The sequence below is a fragment of the Agelaius tricolor genome, unplaced genomic scaffold (genome assembly GCF_023055355.1).
Source record: "Agelaius tricolor isolate 1412-34295 unplaced genomic scaffold, bAgeTri1.0.p SCAF_16, whole genome shotgun sequence".
Classification (NCBI taxonomy): Eukaryota; Metazoa; Chordata; class Aves; order Passeriformes; family Icteridae; genus Agelaius; species Agelaius tricolor.
Window position 1 is genome coordinate 21,002,019 of NW_027269276.1, and position 21,406 is coordinate 21,023,424.

The following is a 21,406-nucleotide window of genomic DNA, read 5'->3' on the forward strand; positions in this document are numbered from 1 at the left end:
AGGTTGCAAATTTCACACCGGGAACGATGCAGATGGCCAGAGCGAGTGGCCTCATACTGATCCGATTTTCCATCTGGTCAATGAAGTCATGCCCCCAGGGTCTGGGTGTGTGATGAAAGGTGGACTTTGGGGCTCTAAGGACTTCCGGGGTCCTCGTTGCCAGCAGCTTTAGTTTTGGAGAAAATCAGCCAAGTTTGCAAATTTCACACCGGGAACAATGCAGATGGCCTGGGTGATTGGCCTCAAACTGACCCCATTTTCCATGGGGAAAATGAAGTCATGTCCCCAAGGTCTGGGTGTCAGATGAAAGTTGGACTTTAGGGCTCGAAGGACTTGCAAGCTCCTTGTTGCCAACAGCGTTAGTCCTGCAGAAATCCAGCAAAGTGTAAAAATTTCTCACTGGGCACTGCCCTGTTGGCCAGGGCAAATGGCTGCAAATTGAGGCCATTTCCCATGGGGAAAATGAAGTCATTGGCCCAGGGTCTGCGTATCAGATGAAAGGTGGCATCTGGGGCCCTAAGGAGTTCAGGGTCCTCGTTGCCAGCAGCTTTAGTTTTGGAGAAAATCAGCCAAGTTTGCAAATTTCCCACCGGGAACGATGCAGATGGCCAGGGCGAGTGGCCTGAAACTGACCCCAATTTCCCTGGGGAAAATGAAGTCATGTCCCCAGGGTCTGGGTTTCAGATGAAAGCTGGCCTTTGGAGCTCTAAGGACTTGTAAGCTCCTAGTTGCCGGCAGCTTTAGTTGTGGAGGAGAATCCAGCAAAGTGTAAAAATTTCTCACTGGGCACTGCCCTGTTGGCCAGGGCAAATGGCTGCAAATGGAGGCCATTTTGCATGGGAAAAAGAAGTCCTTTCCCCAGGGTCTGGGTGTCAGATGAAATGTGGCCTTTGGGGCTCCAAGGACTTCCAGGGTCCTCGTTGCCAGCAGCATTACTTTTGGAGAAAATCAGCCATGTTTGCAAATTTCACACCGGGAACGATGCAGATGGCCTGGGTGATTGGCCTCAAACTGACCCCATTTTCCATGGGGAAAAGAAGTCATGTCCCCAAGGTCTGGGTGTCAGATGAAAGTTGGACTTTAGGGCTCTAAGGACTTGCAAGCTCCTTGTTGCTGGCAGCTTTAGTTTTGGAGGAATCCAGCAAAGTTTGCAAATTTCTCACTGGGCACTGCCCTGTTGGCCAGGGCAAATGGCTGCAAATTGAGGCCATTTTCCATGGGGAAAATAAGTCATTGGCCCAGGGTCTGCGTATCAGACGAAAGGTGGCATCTGGGGCCCAAAGGAGTTGCAGGCTCCTCGATGCCAGCAGCTTTCGTTTTGGAGAAAATCAGCCAAGTTTGCAAATTTCACACCGGGAACGATGCAGATGGGCAGGGCGAAAGGCCTCAAACTGACCCCATTTTCCCTGGGGAAAATGAAGTCATGTCCCCAGTGTTTGGGTGTCAGATGAAAGGTGGCCTTTGGGGCTCTAAGGACTTGCAAGCTCCTAGTTGTCGGCAGCTTTAGTTGTGGAGGAATCCAGCAAAGTTGGCAAATTTCTCACTGGGCACTGCCCTGTTGGCCAGGGCAAATGGCTGCAAATGGAGGCCATTTTGCATGGGAAAAAGAAGTCCTTTCCCCACGGTCTGGGTGTCAGATGAAATGTGGCCTTTGGGGCTCCAAGGACTTCCAGGGTCCTCCTTGCCAGCCGCTTTACTTTTGGAGAAAATCCGCCAAGGTTGCAAATTTCACACCGGGAACGATGCAGATGGCCAGAGCGAGTGGCCTCATACTGATCCGATTTTCCATCTGGTCAATGAAGTCATGCCCCCAGGGTCTGGGTGTGTGATGAAAGGTGGACTTTGGGGCTCTAAGGACTTCCGGGGTCCTCGTTGCCAGCAGCTTTAGTTTTGGAGAAAATCAGCCAAGTTTGCAAATTTCACACCGGGAACAATGCAGATGGCCTGGGTGATTGGCCTCAAACTGACCCCATTTTCCATGGGGAAAATGAAGTCATGTCCCCAAGGTCTGGGTGTCAGATGAAAGTTGGACTTTAGGGCTCGAAGGACTTGCAAGCTCCTTGTTGCCAACAGCGTTAGTCCTGCAGAAATCCAGCAAAGTGTAAAAATTTCTCACTGGGCACTGCCCTGTTGGCCAGGGCAAATGGCTGCAAATTGAGGCCATTTCCCATGGGGAAAATGAAGTCATTGGCCCAGGGTCTGCGTATCAGATGAAAGGTGGCATCTGGGGCCCTAAGGAGTTCAGGGTCCTCGTTGCCAGCAGCTTTAGTTTTGGAGAAAATCAGCCAAGTTTGCAAATTTCCCACCGGGAACGATGCAGATGGCCAGGGCGAGTGGCCTGAAACTGACCCCAATTTCCCTGGGGAAAATGAAGTCATGTCCCCAGGGTCTGGGTTTCAGATGAAAGCTGGCCTTTGGAGCTCTAAGGACTTGTAAGCTCCTAGTTGCCGGCAGCTTTAGTTGTGGAGGAGAATCCAGCAAAGTGAAAAAATTTCTCACTGCGCACTGCCCTGTTGGCCAGGGCAAATGGCTGCAAATGGAGGCCATTTTCCATGGGGAAAAAGAAGTCCTTTACCAGGGTCTGGGTGTCAGATGAAATGTGGCCTTTGGGGCTCTAAGGACTTCTGGGGTCATCGTTGCCAGCAGCTTTAGTTGTGGAGAAAATCAGCCAAGTTTCCAAATTTCACACCGGGAACGATGCAGATGGCCAGGGCGAGTGGCCTCAAACTGACCCCATTTTCCATGGGGAAAAGAATTCATGTCCCCAGGGTCTGGGTGTCAGATGAAAGGCGGCCTTTGGGGCTCTAAGGACTTGCAAGCTCCTTGTTGCTGGCAGCTTTAACTGTGGAGGAATCCAGCAATGTTTAAAAATTTCTCACTGGGCACTGCCCTGTTGGCCAGGGCAAATGGCTGCAAATGGAGGCCATTTCCCATGGGAAAAAGAAGACCTTTCCCCAGGGTCTGGGTGTCCGATGAAAGGTGGCCATGGGGCTCTATGGATTCCCAGGGTCCTCGTTGCCAGCAGCTTTACTTTTGGAGAAAATCAGCCAAGTTTGCAAATTTCACACCGGGAACGATGGAGATGGCCAGGGCGAGTGGCCTCAAACTGACCCCATTTTCCATGGGGAAAAGAAGTCATGTCCCCAAGGTCTGGGTGTCAGATGAAAGGTGGCCTTTAGGGCTCTAAGGACTTGCAAGCTCCTTGTTGCCAGAAGCTTTAGTTTTGGAGGAATCCAGCAAAGTTTACAAATTTCTCAGTGGGCACTGCCCTGTTGGCCTTGGCAAATGGCTGCAAAGAGAGATTATGCATGGGAAAAAGAAGTCCTTTCCCCACGGTCTGAGTGTCCGATGAAAGGTGGCCTTTGGGGCTCTAAGGACTTCCAGCGTCCTCATTGCCGGCAGCTTTACTTTTGGAGAAAATCAGCCAAGTTTGCAAATTTCACACCGGGCACGATGCAGATGGCCAGGGCTAGTGGCCTCAAACTGACTCCATTTTCCATGGGGAAAATGAAGTCATGTCCCCAGGGTCTGGGTGTCAGATGAAAGGTGGCCTTTGGGGCTCTAAGGACTTGCAAGCTCCTACTTGCTGGCAGCTTTAGTTGTGGAGGAATCCAGCAAAGTGTAAAAATGTCTCACTGGGCACTGCCCTGTTGGCCAGGGCAAATGGCTGCAAATGGCGGCCATTTTGCATGGGAAAAAGAAGTCCTTTCCCCATAGCCTGGGTGTCAGATGAAACGTGGCCTTTGGGGCTCTAAGGACTTGCAGGGTACTACTTATTGGCAGAGTTCGTTTCGGAAAAATCCAGCAAAGGTTACAAATTTCTTGCTAGGCACCACCCTATTGGTTACAGCGAGAGGCCAGAAATGGAGGCCATTTTCCATGGGGAAAATGAAGTCATTGGCCCAGGGTCTGCGTATCAGAGGAAGGTGGCATCTGGGGCCCTAAGGAGTTGCAGGGTCCTCGTTGCCAGCAGCTTTACTTTTGGAGAAAATCAGCCATGATTGCAAATTTCACACTGGGCACGATGCAGATGGCCAGGGCGAGTGGCCTCAAACTGACCCCATTTTCCATGGGGAAAATGAAGTCATGTCCCCAGGGTCTGGGTGTCAGATGAAAGGCGGCCTTTGGGGCTCTAACAACTTCCAAGCTCCTTGTTGCCGGCAGCTTTAGTTGTGGAGGAATCCAGCAAAGGGTAAAAATTTCTCACTGGGCACTGCCCTATTGGCCAGGGCAAATGGCTGCAAATGGAAGCCATTTCCCATGGGGAAAATGAAGTCCTTTCCCCAGGGTCTGCGTACCAGATGAAAGGTGGCATCTGGGGCCCTAAGGAGTTCCGGGGTCCTCGTTGCCAGCAGCTTTAGTTTTGGAGAAAATCAGCCAAGTTTCCAAATTTCACACCGGGAACGATGCAGATGGGCTGGGCGAGTGGCCTCAAACTGACCCCATTTTCCCTGGGGAAAATGAAGTCATGTCCCCAGTGTTTGGGTGTCAGATGAAAGGTGGCCTTTGGGGCTCTAAGGACTTGCAAGCTCCTAGTTGTCGGCAGCTTTAGTTGTGGAGGAATCCAGCAAAGTTGGCAAATTTCTCACTGGGCACTGCCCTGTTGGCCAGGGCAAATGGCTGCAAATGGAGGCCATTTTGCATGGGAAAAAGAAGTCCTTTCCCCACGGTCTGGGTGTCAGATGAAATGTGGCCTTTGGGGCTCCAAGGACTTCCAGGGTCCTCCTTGCCAGCCGCTTTACTTTTGGAGAAAATCCGCCAAGGTTGCAAATTTCACACCGGGAACGATGCAGATGGCCAGAGCGAGTGGCCTCATACTGATCCGATTTTCCATCTGGTCAATGAAGTCATGCCCCCAGGGTCTGGGTGTGTGATGAAAGGTGGACTTTGGGGCTCTAAGGACTTCCGGGGTCCTCGTTGCCAGCAGCTTTAGTTTTGGAGAAAATCAGCCAAGTTTGCAAATTTCACACCGGGAACAATGCAGATGGCCTGGGTGATTGGCCTCAAACTGACCCCATTTTCCATGGGGAAAATGAAGTCATGTCCCCAAGGTCTGGGTGTCAGATGAAAGTTGGACTTTAGGGCTCGAAGGACTTGCAAGCTCCTTGTTGCCAACAGCGTTAGTCCTGCAGAAATCCAGCAAAGTGTAAAAATTTCTCACTGGGCACTGCCCTGTTGGCCAGGGCAAATGGCTGCAAATTGAGGCCATTTCCCATGGGGAAAATGAAGTCATTGGCCCAGGGTCTGCGTATCAGATGAAAGGTGGCATCTGGGGCCCTAAGGAGTTCAGGGTCCTCGTTGCCAGCAGCTTTAGTTTTGGAGAAAATCAGCCAAGTTTGCAAATTTCCCACCGGGAACGATGCAGATGGCCAGGGCGAGTGGCCTGAAACTGACCCCAATTTCCCTGGGGAAAATGAAGTCATGTCCCCAGGGTCTGGGTTTCAGATGAAAGCTGGCCTTTGGAGCTCTAAGGACTTGTAAGCTCCTAGTTGCCGGCAGCTTTAGTTGTGGAGGAGAATCCAGCAAAGTGTAAAAATTTCTCACTGGGCACTGCCCTGTTGGCCAGGGCAAATGGCTGCAAATGGAGGCCATTTTGCATGGGAAAAAGAAGTCCTTTCCCCAGGGTCTGGGTGTCAGATGAAATGTGGCCTTTGGGGCTCCAAGGACTTCCAGGGTCCTCGTTGCCAGCAGCATTACTTTTGGAGAAAATCAGCCATGTTTGCAAATTTCACACCGGGAACGATGCAGATGGCCTGGGTGATTGGCCTCAAACTGACCCCATTTTCCATGGGGAAAAGAAGTCATGTCCCCAAGGTCTGGGTGTCAGATGAAAGTTGGACTTTAGGGCTCTAAGGACTTGCAAGCTCCTTGTTGCTGGCAGCTTTAGTTTTGGAGGAATCCAGCAAAGTTTGCAAATTTCTCACTGGGCACTGCCCTGTTGGCCAGGGCAAATGGCTGCAAATTGAGGCCATTTTCCATGGGGAAAATAAGTCATTGGCCCAGGGTCTGCGTATCAGACGAAAGGTGGCATCTGGGGCCCAAAGGAGTTGCAGGCTCCTCGATGCCAGCAGCTTTCGTTTTGGAGAAAATCAGCCAAGTTTGCAAATTTCACACCGGGAACGATGCAGATGGGCAGGGCGAAAGGCCTCAAACTGACCCCATTTTCCCTGGGGAAAATGAAGTCATGTCCCCAGTGTTTGGGTGTCAGATGAAAGGTGGCCTTTGGGGCTCTAAGGACTTGCAAGCTCCTAGTTGTCGGCAGCTTTAGTTGTGGAGGAATCCAGCAAAGTTGGCAAATTTCTCACTGGGCACTGCCCTGTTGGCCAGGGCAAATGGCTGCAAATGGAGGCCATTTTGCATGGGAAAAAGAAGTCCTTTCCCCACGGTCTGGGTGTCAGATGAAATGTGGCCTTTGGGGCTCCAAGGACTTCCAGGGTCCTCCTTGCCAGCCGCTTTACTTTTGGAGAAAATCCGCCAAGGTTGCAAATTTCACACCGGGAACGATGCAGATGGCCAGAGCGAGTGGCCTCATACTGATCCGATTTTCCATCTGGTCAATGAAGTCATGCCCCCAGGGTCTGGGTGTGTGATGAAAGGTGGACTTTGGGGCTCTAAGGACTTCCGGGGTCCTCGTTGCCAGCAGCTTTAGTTTTGGAGAAAATCAGCCAAGTTTGCAAATTTCACACCGGGAACAATGCAGATGGCCTGGGTGATTGGCCTCAAACTGACCCCATTTTCCATGGGGAAAATGAAGTCATGTCCCCAAGGTCTGGGTGTCAGATGAAAGTTGGACTTTAGGGCTCGAAGGACTTGCAAGCTCCTTGTTGCCAACAGCGTTAGTCCTGCAGAAATCCAGCAAAGTGTAAAAATTTCTCACTGGGCACTGCCCTGTTGGCCAGGGCAAATGGCTGCAAATTGAGGCCATTTCCCATGGGGAAAATGAAGTCATTGGCCCAGGGTCTGCGTATCAGATGAAAGGTGGCATCTGGGGCCCTAAGGAGTTCAGGGTCCTCGTTGCCAGCAGCTTTAGTTTTGGAGAAAATCAGCCAAGTTTGCAAATTTCCCACCGGGAACGATGCAGATGGCCAGGGCGAGTGGCCTGAAACTGACCCCAATTTCCCTGGGGAAAATGAAGTCATGTCCCCAGGGTCTGGGTTTCAGATGAAAGCTGGCCTTTGGAGCTCTAAGGACTTGTAAGCTCCTAGTTGCCGGCAGCTTTAGTTGTGGAGGAATCCAGCAAAGTGTAAAAATTTCTCACTGGGCACTGCCCGGTTGGCCAGGGCAAATGGCTGCAAATGGAGGCCATTTTGCATGGGAAAAAGAAGTCCTTTCCCCAGGGTCTGGGTGTCAGATGAAATGTGGCCTTTGGGGCTCCAAGGACTTCCAGGGTCCTCGTTGCCAGCAGCATTACTTTTGGAGAAAATCAGCCATGTTTGCAAATTTCACACCGGGAACGATGCAGATGGCCTGGGTGATTGGCCTCAAACTGACCCCATTTTCCATGGGGAAAAGAAGTCATGTCCCCAAGGTCTGGGTGTCAGATGAAAGTTGGACTTTAGGGCTCTAAGGACTTGCAAGCTCCTTGTTGCTGGCAGCTTTAGTTTTGGAGGAATCCAGCAAAGTTTGCAAATTTCTCACTGGGCACTGCCCTGTTGGCCAGGGCAAATGGCTGCAAATTGAGGCCATTTTCCATGGGGAAAATAAGTCATTGGCCCAGGGTCTGCGTATCAGACGAAAGGTGGCATCTGGGGCCCAAAGGAGTTGCAGGCTCCTCGATGCCAGCAGCTTTCGTTTTGGAGAAAATCAGCCAAGTTTGCAAATTTCACACCGGGAACGATGCAGAAGGCCAGGGCGAGTGGCCTCAAACTGACCCCATTTTCCATGGGGAAAAGAATTCATGTCCCCAGGGTCTGGGTGTCAGATGAAAGGCGGCCTTTGGGGCTCGAAGGACTTGCAAGCTCCTTGTTGCTGGCAGCTTTAACTGTGGAGGAATCCAGCAATGTTTAAAAATTTCTCACTGGGCACTGCCCTGTTGGCCAGGGCAAATGGCTGCAAATGGAGGCCATTTCCCATGGGAAAAAGAAGACCTTTCCCCAGGGTCTGGGTGTCCGATGAAAGGTGGCCATGGGGCTCTATGGATTCCCAGGGTCCTCGTTGCCAGCAGCTTTACTTTTGGAGAAAATCAGCCAAGTTTGCAAATTTCACACCGGGAACGATGGAGATGGCCAGGGCGAGTGGCCTCAAACTGACCCCATTTTCCATGGGGAAAAGAAGTCATGTCCCCAAGGTCTGGGTGTCAGATGAAAGGTGGCCTTTAGGGCTCTAAGGACTTGCAAGCTCCTTGTTGCCAGAAGCTTTAGTTTTGGAGGAATCCAGCAAAGTTTACAAATTTCTCAGTGGGCACTGCCCTGTTGGCCTTGGCAAATGGCTGCAAAGAGAGATTATGCATGGGAAAAAGAAGTCCTTTCCCCACGGTCTGAGTGTCCGATGAAAGGTGGTCTTTGGGGCTCTAAGGACTTCCAGCGTCCTCATTGCCGGCAGCTTTACTTTTGGAGAAAATCAGCCAAGTTTGCAAATTTCACACCGGGCACGATGCAGATGGCCAGGGCGAGTGGCCTCAAACTGACCCCATTTTCCATGGGGAAAATGAAGTCATGTCCCCAGGGTCTGGGTGTCAGATGAAAGCTGGCCTTTGGAGCTCTAAGGACTTGTAAGCTCCTAGTTGCTGGCAGCTTTAGTTGTGGAGGAATCCAGCAAAGTGTAAAAATGTCTCACTGGGCACTGCCCTGTTGGCCAGGGCAAATGGCTGCAAATGGCGGCCAGTTTGCATGGGAAAAAGAAGTCCTTTCCCCATAGCCTGGGTGTCAGATGAAACGTGGCCTTTGGGGCTCTAAGGACTTGCAGGGTACTACTTATTGGCAGAGTTCGTTTCGGAAAAATCCAGCAAAGGTTACAAATTTCTTGCTAGGCACCACCCTATTGGTTACGGCGAGAGGCCAGAAATGGAGGCCATTTTCCATGGGGAAAATGAAGTCATTGGCCCAGGGTCTGCGTATCAGAGGAAGGTGGCATCTGGGGCCCTAAGGAGTTGCAGGGTCCTCGTTGCCAGCAGCTTTACTTTTGGAGAAAATCAGCCATGATTGCAAATTTCACACTGGGCACGATGCAGATGGCCAGGGCGAGTGGCCTCAAACTGACCCCATTTTCCATGGGGAAAATGAAGTCATGTCCCCAGGGTCTGGGTGTCAGATGAAAGGCGGCCTTTGGGGCTCTAACAACTTCCAAGCTCCTAGTTGCCGGCAGCTTTAGTTGTGGAGGAATCCAGCAAAGGGTAAAAATTTCTCACTGGGCACTGCCCTATTGGCCAGGGCAAATGGCTGCAAATGGAAGCCATTTCCCATGGGGAAAATGAAGTCCTTTCCCCAGGGTCTGCGTACCAGATGAAAGGTGGCATCTGGGGCCCTAAGGAGTTCCGGGGTCCTCGTTGCCAGCAGCTTTAGTTTTGGAGAAAATCAGCCAAGTTTCCAAATTTCACACCGGGAACGATGCAGATGGGCAGGGCGAAAGGCCTCAAACTGACCCCATTTTCCCTGGGGAAAATGAAGTCATGTCCCCAGTGTTTGGGTGTCAGATGAAAGGTGGCCTTTGGGGCTCTAAGGACTTGCAAGCTCCTAGTTGTCGGCAGCTTTAGTTGTGGAGGAATCCAGCAAAGTTGGCAAATTTCTCACTGGGCACTGCCCTGTTGGCCAGGGCAAATGGCTGCAAATGGAGGCCATTTTGCATGGGAAAAAGAAGTCCTTTCCCCACGGTCTGGGTGTCAGATGAAATGTGGCCTTTGGGGCTCCAAGGACTTCCAGGGTCCTCCTTGCCAGCCGCTTTACTTTTGGAGAAAATCCGCCAAGGTTGCAAATTTCACACCGGGAACGATGCAGATGGCCAGAGCGAGTGGCCTCATACTGATCCGATTTTCCATCTGGTCAATGAAGTCATGCCCCCAGGGTCTGGGTGTGTGATGAAAGGTGGACTTTGGGGCTCTAAGGACTTCCGGGGTCCTCGTTGCCAGCAGCTTTAGTTTTGGAGAAAATCAGCCAAGTTTGCAAATTTCACACCGGGAACAATGCAGATGGCCTGGGTGATTGGCCTCAAACTGACCCCATTTTCCATGGGGAAAATGAAGTCATGTCCCCAAGGTCTGGGTGTCAGATGAAAGTTGGACTTTAGGGCTCGAAGGACTTGCAAGCTCCTTGTTGCCAACAGCGTTAGTCCTGCAGAAATCCAGCAAAGTGTAAAAATTTCTCACTGGGCACTGCCCTGTTGGCCAGGGCAAATGGCTGCAAATTGAGGCCATTTCCCATGGGGAAAATGAAGTCATTGGCCCAGGGTCTGCGTATCAGATGAAAGGTGGCATCTGGGGCCCTAAGGAGTTCAGGGTCCTCGTTGCCAGCAGCTTTAGTTTTGGAGAAAATCAGCCAAGTTTGCAAATTTCCCACCGGGAACGATGCAGATGGCCAGGGCGAGTGGCCTGAAACTGACCCCAATTTCCCTGGGGAAAATGAAGTCATGTCCCCAGGGTCTGGGTTTCAGATGAAAGCTGGCCTTTGGAGCTCTAAGGACTTGTAAGCTCCTAGTTGCCGGCAGCTTTAGTTGTGGAGGAGAATCCAGCAAAGTGAAAAAATTTCTCACTGCGCACTGCCCTGTTGGCCAGGGCAAATGGCTGCAAATGGAGGCCATTTTCCATGGGGAAAAAGAAGTCCTTTACCAGGGTCTGGGTGTCAGATGAAATGTGGCCTTTGGGGCTCTAAGGACTTCTGGGGTCATCGTTGCCAGCAGCTTTAGTTGTGGAGAAAATCAGCCAAGTTTCCAAATTTCACACCGGGAACGATGCAGATGGCCAGGGCGAGTGGCCTCAAACTGACCCCATTTTCCATGGGGAAAAGAATTCATGTCCCCAGGGTCTGGGTGTCAGATGAAAGGCGGCCTTTGGGGCTCTAAGGACTTGCAAGCTCCTTGTTGCTGGCAGCTTTAACTGTGGAGGAATCCAGCAATGTTTAAAAATTTCTCACTGGGCACTGCCCTGTTGGCCAGGGCAAATGGCTGCAAATGGAGGCCATTTCCCATGGGAAAAAGAAGACCTTTCCCCAGGGTCTGGGTGTCCGATGAAAGGTGGCCATGGGGCTCTATGGATTCCCAGGGTCCTCGTTGCCAGCAGCTTTACTTTTGGAGAAAATCAGCCAAGTTTGCAAATTTCACACCGGGAACGATGGAGATGGCCAGGGCGAGTGGCCTCAAACTGACCCCATTTTCCATGGGGAAAAGAAGTCATGTCCCGAAGGTCTGGGTGTCAGATGAAAGGTGGCCTTTAGGGCTCTAAGGACTTGCAAGCTCCTTGTTGCCAGAAGCTTTAGTTTTGGAGGAATCCAGCAAAGTTTACAAATTTCTCAGTGGGCACTGCCCTGTTGGCCTTGGCAAATGGCTGCAAAGAGAGATTATGCATGGGAAAAAGAAGTCCTTTCCCCACGGTCTGAGTGTCCGATGAAAGGTGGCCTTTGGGGCTCTAAGGACTTCCAGCGTCCTCATTGCCGGCAGCTTTACTTTTGGAGAAAATCAGCCAAGTTTGCAAATTTCACACCGGGCACGATGCAGATGGCCAGGGCTAGTGGCCTCAAACTGACTCCATTTTCCATGGGGAAAATGAAGTCATGTCCCCAGGGTCTGGGTGTCAGATGAAAGGTGGCCTTTGGGGCTCTAAGGACTTGCAAGCTCCTACTTGCTGGCAGCTTTAGTTGTGGAGGAATCCAGCAAAGTGTAAAAATGTCTCACTGGGCACTGCCCTGTTGGCCAGGGCAAATGGCTGCAAATGGCGGCCATTTTGCATGGGAAAAAGAAGTCCTTTCCCCATAGCCTGGGTGTCAGATGAAACGTGGCCTTTGGGGCTCTAAGGACTTGCAGGGTACTACTTATTGGCAGAGTTCGTTTCGGAAAAATCCAGCAAAGGTTACAAATTTCTTGCTAGGCACCACCCTATTGGTTACGGCGAGAGGCCAGAAATGGAGGCCATTTTCCATGGGGAAAATGAAGTCATTGGCCCAGGGTCTGCGTATCAGAGGAAGGTGGCATCTGGGGCCCTAAGGAGTTGCAGGGTCCTCGTTGCCAGCAGCTTTACTTTTGGAGAAAATCAGCCATGATTGCAAATTTCACACTGGGCACGATGCAGATGGCCAGGGCGAGTGGCCTCAAACTGACCCCATTTTCCATGGGGAAAATGAAGTCATGTCCCCAGGGTCTGGGTGTCAGATGAAAGGCGGCCTTTGGGGCTCTAACAACTTCCAAGCTCCTTGTTGCCGGCAGCTTTAGTTGTGGAGGAATCCAGCAAAGGGTAAAAATTTCTCACTGGGCACTGCCCTATTGGCCAGGGCAAATGGCTGCAAATGGAAGCCATTTCCCATGGGGAAAATGAAGTCCTTTCCCCAGGGTCTGCGTACCAGATGAAAGGTGGCATCTGGGGCCCTAAGGAGTTCCGGGGTCCTCGTTGCCAGCAGCTTTAGTTTTGGAGAAAATCAGCCAAGTTTCCAAATTTCACACCGGGAACGATGCAGATGGGCTGGGCGAGTGGCCTCAAACTGACCCCATTTTCCCTGGGGAAAATGAAGTCATGTCCCCAGTGTTTGGGTGTCAGATGAAAGGTGGCCTTTGGGGCTCTAAGGACTTGCAAGCTCCTAGTTGTCGGCAGCTTTAGTTGTGGAGGAATCCAGCAAAGTTGGCAAATTTCTCACTGGGCACTGCCCTGTTGGCCAGGGCAAATGGCTGCAAATGGAGGCCATTTTGCATGGGAAAAAGAAGTCCTTTCCCCACGGTCTGGGTGTCAGATGAAATGTGGCCTTTGGGGCTCCAAGGACTTCCAGGGTCCTCCTTGCCAGCCGCTTTACTTTTGGAGAAAATCCGCCAAGGTTGCAAATTTCACACCGGGAACGATGCAGATGGCCAGAGCGAGTGGCCTCATACTGATCCGATTTTCCATCTGGTCAATGAAGTCATGCCCCCAGGGTCTGGGTGTGTGATGAAAGGTGGACTTTGGGGCTCTAAGGACTTCCGGGGTCCTCGTTGCCAGCAGCTTTAGTTTTGGAGAAAATCAGCCAAGTTTGCAAATTTCACACCGGGAACAATGCAGATGGCCTGGGTGATTGGCCTCAAACTGACCCCATTTTCCATGGGGAAAATGAAGTCATGTCCCCAAGGTCTGGGTGTCAGATGAAAGTTGGACTTTAGGGCTCGAAGGACTTGCAAGCTCCTTGTTGCCAACAGCGTTAGTCCTGCAGAAATCCAGCAAAGTGTAAAAATTTCTCACTGGGCACTGCCCTGTTGGCCAGGGCAAATGGCTGCAAATTGAGGCCATTTCCCATGGGGAAAATGAAGTCATTGGCCCAGGGTCTGCGTATCAGATGAAAGGTGGCATCTGGGGCCCTAAGGAGTTCAGGGTCCTCGTTGCCAGCAGCTTTAGTTTTGGAGAAAATCAGCCAAGTTTGCAAATTTCCCACCGGGAACGATGCAGATGGCCAGGGCGAGTGGCCTGAAACTGACCCCAATTTCCCTGGGGAAAATGAAGTCATGTCCCCAGGGTCTGGGTTTCAGATGAAAGCTGGCCTTTGGAGCTCTAAGGACTTGTAAGCTCCTAGTTGCCGGCAGCTTTAGTTGTGGAGGAGAATCCAGCAAAGTGTAAAAATTTCTCACTGGGCACTGCCCTGTTGGCCAGGGCAAATGGCTGCAAATGGAGGCCATTTTGCATGGGAAAAAGAAGTCCTTTCCCCAGGGTCTGGGTGTCAGATGAAATGTGGCCTTTGGGGCTCCAAGGACTTCCACGGTCCTCGTTGCCAGCAGCATTACTTTTGGAGAAAATCAGCCATGTTTGCAAATTTCACACCGGGAACAATGCAGATGGCCTGGGTGATTGGCCTCAAACTGACCCCATTTTCCATGGGGAAAAGAAGTCATGTCCCCAAGGTCTGGGTGTCAGATGAAAGTTGGACTTTAGGGCTCTAAGGACTTGCAAGCTCCTTGTTGCTGGCAGCTTTAGTTTTGGAGGAATCCAGCAAAGTTTGCAAATTTCTCACTGGGCACTGCCCTGTTGGCCAGGGCAAATGGCTGCAAATTGAGGCCATTTTCCATGGGGAAAATAAGTCATTGGCCCAGGGTCTGCGTATCAGACGAAAGGTGGCATCTGGGGCCCAAAGGAGTTGCAGGCTCCTCGATGCCAGCAGCTTTCGTTTTGGAGAAAATCAGCCAAGTTTGCAAATTTCACACCGGGAACGATGCAGATGGGCAGGGCGAAAGGCCTCAAACTGACCCCATTTTCCCTGGGGAAAATGAAGTCATGTCCCCAGTGTTTGGGTGTCAGATGAAAGGTGGCCTTTGGGGCTCTAAGGACTTGCAAGCTCCTAGTTGTCGGCAGCTTTAGTTGTGGAGGAATCCAGCAAAGTTGGCAAATTTCTCACTGGGCACTGCCCTGTTGGCCAGGGCAAATGGCTACAAAGAGAGGTCATTTTGCATGGGAAAAAGAAGTCCTTTCCCCAGGGTCTGGGTGTCAGATGAAATGTGGCCTTTGGGGCTCCAAGGACTTCCAGGGTCCTCCTTGCCAGCCGCTTTACTTTTGGAGAAAATCCGCCAAGGTTGCAAATTTCACACCGGGAACGATGCAGATGGCCAGAGCGAGTGGCCTCATACTGATCCGATTTTCCATCTGGTCAATGAAGTCATGCCCCCAGGGTCTGGGTGTGTGATGAAAGGTGGACTTTGGGGCTCTAAGGACTTCCGGGGTCCTCGTTGCCAGCAGCTTTAGTTTTGGAGAAAATCAGCCAAGTTTGCAAATTTCACACCGGGAACAATGCAGATGGCCTGGGTGATTGGCCTCAAACTGACCCCATTTTCCATGGGGAAAATGAAGTCATGTCCCCAAGGTCTGGGTGTCAGATGAAAGTTGGACTTTAGGGCTCGAAGGACTTGCAAGCTCCTTGTTGCCAACAGCGTTAGTCCTGCAGAAATCCAGCAAAGTGTAAAAATTTCTCACTGGGCACTGCCCTGTTGGCCAGGGCAAATGGCTGCAAATTGAGGCCATTTCCCATGGGGAAAATGAAGTCATTGGCCCAGGGTCTGCGTATCAGATGAAAGGTGGCATCTGGGGCCCTAAGGAGTTGCAGGGTCCTCGTTGCCAGCAGCTTTACTTTTGGAGAAAATCAGCCATGATTGCAAATTTCACACCGGGCACGATGCAGATGGCCAGGGCGAGTGGCCTCAAACTGACCCCAATTTCCCTGGGGAAAATGAAGTCATGTCCCCAGGGTCTGGGTTTCAGATGAAAGCTGGCCTTTGGAGCTCTAAGGACTTGTAAGCTCCTAGTTGCCGGCAGCTTTAGTTGTGGAGGAATCCAGCAAAGTGTAAAAATTTCTCACTGGGCACTGCCCTGTTGGCCAGGGCAAATGGCTGCAAATGGAGGCCATTTTGCATGGGAAAAAGAAGTCCTTTCCCCAGGGTCTGGGTGTCAGATGAAATGTGGCCTTTGGGGCTCCAAGGACTTCCAGGGTCCTCGTTGCCAGCAGCATTACTTTTGGAGAAAATCAGCCATGTTTGCAAATTTCACACCGGGAACAATGCAGATGGCCTGGGTGATTGGCCTCAAACTGACCCCATTTTCCATGGGGAAAAGAAGTCATGTCCCCAAGGTCTGGGTGTCAGATGAAAGTTGGACTTTAGGGCTCTAAGGACTTGCAAGCTCCTTGTTGCTGGCAGCTTTAGTTTTGGAGGAATCCAGCAAAGTTTGCAAATTTCTCACTGGGCACTGCCCTGTTGGCCAGGGCATATGGCTGCAAATTGAGGCCATTTTCCATGGGGAAAATAAGTCATTGGCCCAGGGTCTGCGTATCAGACGAAAGGTGGCATCTGGGGCCCAAAGGAGTTGCAGGCTCCTCGATGCCAGCAGCTTTCGTTTTGGAGAAAATCAGCCAAGTTTGCAAATTTCACACCGGGAACGATGCAGAAGGCCAGGGCGAGTGGCCTCAAACTGACCCCATTTTCCATGGGGAAAAGAATTCATGTCCCCAGGGTCTGGGTGTCAGATGAAAGGCGGCCTTTGGGGCTCGAAGGACTTGCAAGCTCCTTGTTGCTGGCAGCTTTAACTGTGGAGGAATCCAGCAATGTTTAAAAATTTCTCACTGGGCACTGCCCTGTTGGCCAGGGCAAATGGCTGCAAATGGAGGCCATTTCCCATGGGAAAAAGAAGACCTTTCCCCAGGGTCTGGGTGTCCGATGAAAGGTGGCCATGGGGCTCTATGGATTCCCAGGGTCCTCGTTGCCAGCAGCTTTACTTTTGGAGAAAATCAGCCAAGTTTGCAAATTTCACACCGGGAACGATGGAGATGGCCAGGGCGAGTGGCCTCAAACTGACCCCATTTTCCATGGGGAAAAGAAGTCATGTCCCCAAGGTCTGGGTGTCAGATGAAAGGTGGCCTTTAGGGCTCTAAGGACTTGCAAGCTCCTTGTTGCCAGAAGCTTTAGTTTTGGAGGAATCCAGCAAAGTTTACAAATTTCTCAGTGGGCACTGCCCTGTTGGCCTTGGCAAATGGCTGCAAAGAGAGATTATGCATGGGAAAAAGAAGTCCTTTCCCCACGGTCTGAGTGTCCGATGAAAGGTGGTCTTTGGGGCTCTAAGGACTTCCAGCGTCCTCATTGCCGGCAGCTTTACTTTTGGAGAAAATCAGCCAAGTTTGCAAATTTCACACCGGGCACGATGCAGATGGCCAGGGCGAGTGGCCTCAAACTGACCCCATTTTCCATGGGGAAAATGAAGTCATGTCCCCAGGGTCTGGGTGTCAGATGAAAGCTGGCCTTTGGAGCTCTAAGGACTTGTAAGCTCCTAGTTGCTGGCAGCTTTAGTTGTGGAGGAATCCAGCAAAGTGTAAAAATGTCTCACTGGGCACTGCCCTGTTGGCCAGGGCAAATGGCTGCAAATGGCGGCCAGTTTGCATGGGAAAAAGAAGTCCTTTCCCCATAGCCTGGGTGTCAGATGAAACGTGGCCTTTGGGGCTCTAAGGACTTGCAGGGTACTACTTATTGGCAGAGTTCGTTTCGGAAAAATCCAGCAAAGGTTACAAATTTCTTGCTAGGCACCACCCTATTGGTTACGGCGAGAGGCCAGAAATGGAGGCCATTTTCCATGGGGAAAATGAAGTCATTGGCCCAGGGTCTGCGTATCAGAGGAAGGTGGCATCTGGGGCCCTAAGGAGTTGCAGGGTCCTCGTTGCCAGCAGCTTTACTTTTGGAGAAAATCAGCCATGATTGCAAATTTCACACTGGGCACGATGCAGATGGCCAGGGCGAGTGGCCTCAAACTGACCCCATTTTCCATGGGGAAAATGAAGTCATGTCCCCAGGGTCTGGGTGTCAGATGAAAGGCGGCCTTTGGGGCTCTAACAACTTCCAAGCTCCTAGTTGCTGGCAGCTTTAGTTGTGGAGGAATCCAGCAAAGGGTAAAAATTTCTCACTGGGCACTGCCCTATTGGCCAGGGCAAATGGCTGCAAATGGAAGCCATTTCCCATGGGGAAAATGAAGTCCTTTCCCCAGGGTCTGCGTATCAGATGAAAGGTGGCATCTGGGGCCCTAAGGAGTTCCGGGGTCCTCGTTGCCAGCAGCTTTAGTTTTGGAGAAAATCAGCCAAGTTTCCAAATTTCACACCGGGAACGATGCAGATGGGCAGGGCGAAAGGCCTCAAACTGACCCCATTTTCCCTGGGGAAAATGAAGTCATGTCCCCAGTGTTTGGGTGTCAGATGAAAGGTGGCCTTTGGGGCTCTAAGGACTTGCAAGCTCCTAGTTGTCGGCAGCTTTAGTTGTGGAGGAATCCAGCAAAGTTGGCAAATTTCTCACTGGGCACTGCCCTGTTGGCCAGGGCAAATGGCTGCAAAGAGAGGTTATTATGCATGGGAAAAAGAAGTCCTTTCCCCAGGGTCTGGGTGTCCGATGAAAGGTGGCCTTTGGGGCTGTAAGGACTTCCAGGGTCCTTGTTGCCAGCAGCTTTACTTTTGGAGAAAATCAGCCAAGTTTGCAAATTTCACACTGGGAACGATGCAGATGGACAGGGCAAGCGGCCTCAATCTGAGACCATTTTCCATGGGGAAAATGAAGTCATGTCCCCAGGGTCTGGGTGTGAGATAAAAGGTGGCCTTTGGGGCTCTAAGGACTTGTAAGCTCCTAGTTGCCAACAGCTTTAGTTGTGGAGGAATCCAGCAAAGTGTAAAAATTTCTCACTGGGCACTGCCCTGTTGGCCAGGGCAAATGGCTGCAAATGGAGGCCATTTTGCATGGGAAAAAGAAGTCCTTTCCCCAGGGTCTGGGTGTCAGATGAAATGTGGCCTTTGGGGCTCCAAGGACTTCCAGGGTCCTCGTTGCCAGCAGCATTACTTTTGGAGAAAATCAGCCATGTTTGCAAATTTCACACCGGGAACAATGCAGATGGCCTGGGTGATTGGCCTCAAACTGACCCCATTTTCCATGGGGAAAAGAAGTCATGTCCCCAAGGTCTGGGTGTCAGATGAAAGTTGGACTTTAGGGCTCTAAGGACTTGCAAGCTCCTTGTTGCTGGCAGCTTTAGTTTTGGAGGAATCCAGCAAAGTTTGCAAATTTCTCACTGGGCACTGCCCTGTTGGCCAGGGCATATGGCTGCAAATTGAGGCCATTTTCCATGGGGAAAATAAGTCATTGGCCCAGGGTCTGCGTATCAGACGAAAGGTGGCATCTGGGGCCCAAAGGAGTTGCAGGCTCCTCGATGCCAGCAGCTTTCGTTTTGGAGAAAATCAGCCAAGTTTGCAAATTTCACACCGGGAACGATGCAGAAGGCCAGGGCGAGTGGCCTCAAACTGACCCCATTTTCCATGGGGAAAAGAATTCATGTCCCCAGGGTCTGGGTGTCAGATGAAAGGCGGCCTTTGGGGCTCTAAGGACTTGCAAGCTCCTTGTTGCTGGCAGCTTTAACTGTGGAGGAATCCAGCAATGTTTAAAAATTTCTCACTGGGCACTGCCCTGTTGGCCAGGGCAAATGGCTGCAAATGGAGGCCATTTCCCATGGGAAAAAGAAGACCTTTCCCCAGGGTCTGGGTGTCCGATGAAAGGTGGCCATGGGACTCTATGGATTCCCAGGGTCCTCGTTGCCAGCAGCTTTACTTTTGGAGAAAATCAGCCAAGTTTGCAAATTTCACACCAGGAACGATGGAGATGGCCAGGGCGAGTGGCCTCAAACTGACCCCATTTTCCATGGGGAAAAGAAGTCATGTCCCCAAGGTCTGGGTGTCAGATGAAAGGTGGCCTTTAGGGCTCTAAGGACTTGCAAGCTCCTTGTTGCCAGAAGCTTTAGTTTTGGAGGAATCCAGCAAAGTTTACAAATTTCTCAGTGGGCACTGCCCTGTTGGCCTTGGCAAATGGCTGCAAAGAGAGATTATGCATGGGAAAAAGAAGTCCTTTCCCCACGGTCTGAGTGTCCGATGAAAGGTGGTCTTTGGGGCTCTAAGGACTTCCAGCGTCCTCATTGCCGGCAGCTTTACTTTTGGAGAAAATCAGCCAAGTTTGCAAATTTCACACCGGGAACGATGCAGATGGCCAGGGCGAGTGGCCTCAAACTGACCCCATTTTCCATGGGGAAAAGAATTCATGTCCCCAGGGTCTGGGTGTCAGATGAAAGGCGGCCTTTGGGGCTCTAAGGACTTGCAAGCTCCTTGTTGCTGGCAGCTTTAACTGTGGAGGAATCCAGCAATGTTTAAAAATTTCTCACTGGGCACTGCCCTGTTGGCCAGGGCAAATGGCTGCAAATTGAGGCCATTTCCCATGGGAAAAAGAAGACCTTTCCCCAGGGTCTGGGTGTCCGATGAAAGGTGGCCATGGGGCTGTAAGGACTTCCAGGGTCCTTGTTGCCAGCAGCTTTACTTTTGGAGAAAATCAGCCAAGTTTGCAAATTTCACACTGGGAACGATGCAGATGGACAGGGCGAGCGGCCTCAATCTGAGACCATTTTCCATGGGGAAAATGAAGTCATGTCCCCAGGGTCTGGGTGTGAGATAAAAGGTGGCCTTTGGGGCTCTAAGGACTTGTAAGCTCCTAGTTGCCGGCAGCTTTAGTTGTGGAGGAATCCAGCAAAGTGTAAAAATTTCTCACTGGGCACTGCCCTGTTGGCCAGGGCAAATGGCTGCAAATGGAGGCCATTTTGCATGGGAAAAAGAAGTCCTTTCCCCAGGGTCTGGGTGTCAGATGAAATGTGGCCTTTGGGGCTCCAAGGACTTCCAGGGTCCTCGTTGCCAGCAGCATTACTTTTGGAGAAAATCAGCCATGTTTGCAAATTTCACACCGGGCACGATGCAGATGGCCTGGGTGATTGGCCTCAAACTGACCCCATTTTCCATGGGGAAAAGAAGTCATGTCCCCAAGGTCTGGGTGTCAGATGAAAGTTGGACTTTAGGGCTCTAAGGACTTGCAAGCTCCTTGTTGCTGGCAGCTTTAGTTTTGGAGGAATCCAGCAAAGTTTGCAAATTTCTCACTGGGCACTGCCCTGTTGGCCAGGGCAAATGGCTGCAAATTGAGGCCATTTTCCATGGGGAAAATAAGTCATTGGCCCAGGGTCTGCGTATCAGACGAAAGGTGGCATCTGGGGCCCAAAGGAGTTGCAGGCTCCTCGATGCCAGCAGCTTTCGTTTTGGAGAAAATCAGCCAAGTTTGCAAATTTCACACCGGGAATGATGCAGAAGGCCAGGGCGAGTGGCCTCAAACTGACCCCATTTTCCATGGGGAAAAGAATTCATGTCCCCAGGGTCTGGGTGTCAGATGAAAGGCGGCCTTTGGGGCTCGAAGGACTTGCAAGCTCCTTGTTGCTGGCAGCTTTAACTGTGGAGGAATCCAGCAATGTTTAAAAATTTCTCACTGGGCACTGCCCTGTTGGCCAGGGCAAATGGCTGCAAATGGAGGCCATTTCCCATGGGAAAAAGAAGACCTTTCCCCAGGGTCTGGGTGTCCGATGAAAGGTGGCCATGGGGCTCTATGGATTCCCAGGGTCCTCGTTGCCAGCAGCTTTACTTTTGGAGAAAATCAGCCAAGTTTGCAAATTTCACACCGGGAACGATGGAGATGGCCAGGGCGAGTGGCCTCAAACTGACCCCATTTTCCATGGGGAAAAGAAGTCATGTCCCGAAGGTCTGGGTGTCAGATGAAAGGTGGCGTTAGGGCTCTAAGGACTTGCAAGCTCCTTGTTGCCAGAAGCTTTAGTTTTGGAGGAATCCAGCAAAGTTTACAAATTTCTCACTGGGCACTGCCCTGTTGGCCTTGGCAAATGGCTGCAAAGAGAGATTATGCATGGGAAAAAGAAGTCCTTTCCCCACGG